Genomic DNA, 1,874 nt, shown 5'->3' with positions numbered 1-1,874 from the left:
CTCATTCTTTTGTGGAGTGATGCCCAACAACTTTTACACGGATGGAAAACGAAAGAAAATGCAATAAGCAACACGATACGAAAATCGTTAAATATATATTTTGAAAAGATTTTCTGAGGCATATGAAATGCAGAGAGTAAGAGTATATATTTTCTAGACAGGGAGGGAAAAAGCAAAAGGAAATTATATAATCCAGAAGCAGAATATATATATATATATTTTTTTACTGAAGCTTCCTTGGAGGTTTATACAGCCTTTTCTAGTTATTGATATGTCTGAAATGTGCATAATAAAGTGATGAAATTCTGTAAAGATATTAAACACTGAATAAAAGCATTGCTGGTAAACATACATGATAATGTGACTGGACGTTGATCAAATTTGGTTACTGAAGTATAACAAATTTATTTTTAGTAATTAGTGTTCAAAATTTCATCACGAAATTTCATATCACTGTCATTCTGATCCTATTTTTTATCATTTTTATAAAACAGTGGTTTCCCATGGCAACGACAGAACAAGGAATATGCATGACTAGCGAGTATTATTATACCTGTAATCAAATTACTTTGTCCCACATGGATGTCCTTAAGCGTAACTTCATATTAAAGTAGTACATCCAACGGTGTTGAGAAAACACCAGGAAGCATCATCGGGCATAAGTAAACACATAAATTCAGTTCATTCAGCATCCACCAGGAGGAGAGGATTAAGTGGAGGAGTCAGGAGCTAGTGGAGTCCTTCAGAGAGTTGGCTGTTGATAAACCTTAGCCATCCTTCTGAAATGAGTGTGCAAGAAGGGAAGCATATTTCTGTTTCGTGATAGCATTTCGGTTGACAGCATTCAGTGAATAAAGTAGCGTCACTGTTAAGATCCATGTGTGCAGGGACTTACAAAGATTTTTTTTTTTTTTTAACGCAGCTTCTACCCGTATATATATGCAGATACTGTGCTGTGTCATGATTACGCTTGTTTACAACATTGATGGTTTCAATTACTGGTACTCACATGTCTATGTCATGTTAGATATCTAAGGTCTATCCGTCACTACCCTGTACAATGCGTAAAAGACAATTCATTAGAGCAAGCACCATTGTTTATTTGCTTTACTAGGGATCATTACGATAAACGGCTCATGAGTACATGAGTACTTCATTCCCACCCGTATAACTCTTGCTGCTTGCACTTTTATAAAATAAATCACGTTTCAATAAGTAGCATGAGTAAGATGGCCAGGCTAGAGAAACTCATTTTAACCACCATGCTGGGTCACCTAAGGCCATACCTAGTAATCAAAACTCCGCTGGATGTGAAGCCGAAGACGCAGTTTTGATGAGAACCATACGCAAGTTTCGAATTGGCTTGCTTCGTCTTGTTAGTTTGATTAAAAACAGTCCCAACACCCAGACTGCTTTCAATCTAAACAACTGCGATAATGCGATGACTCCGTGTTCTTCGTAGTGAGTGACAGCAGTTATCATGGAAGAAAACAATACAGACTTTGTGTGGCGCTAACCGGTGATAACGTAAAGGATAAATAAATAAAAATAATTAATTTACATATCACTAACCATGAAAAGTTATGATTAATTATAATAAAAAAATATATATAGTTTCGCACATTTTTTGAACTTTCAATTAAAAGATTATGTCTACTAATTACAAAAATTAGTCTATCAAACTTGGTATTCAGAATAGGAGTAACAAGGGTAAATTTACACGCTCTAGTCACCATCGACATAATTATAACTTGGTTGTATATATTAGCCTTTACTTACTAAAAAGAAAAATGTTCAAATCGTTCTCTGGAGGCATTTTTTCCCAAGAATTTTCACTGCTGGTTGTGGTGTTCTGGGTCTGAAAGTTGTCGTTG

This window comes from Penaeus monodon, chromosome 19 (genome assembly GCF_015228065.2).
Source record: "Penaeus monodon isolate SGIC_2016 chromosome 19, NSTDA_Pmon_1, whole genome shotgun sequence".
NCBI classification, from domain to species: Eukaryota; Metazoa; Arthropoda; class Malacostraca; order Decapoda; family Penaeidae; genus Penaeus; species Penaeus monodon.
This window is presented reverse-complemented; position numbering follows the sequence as displayed.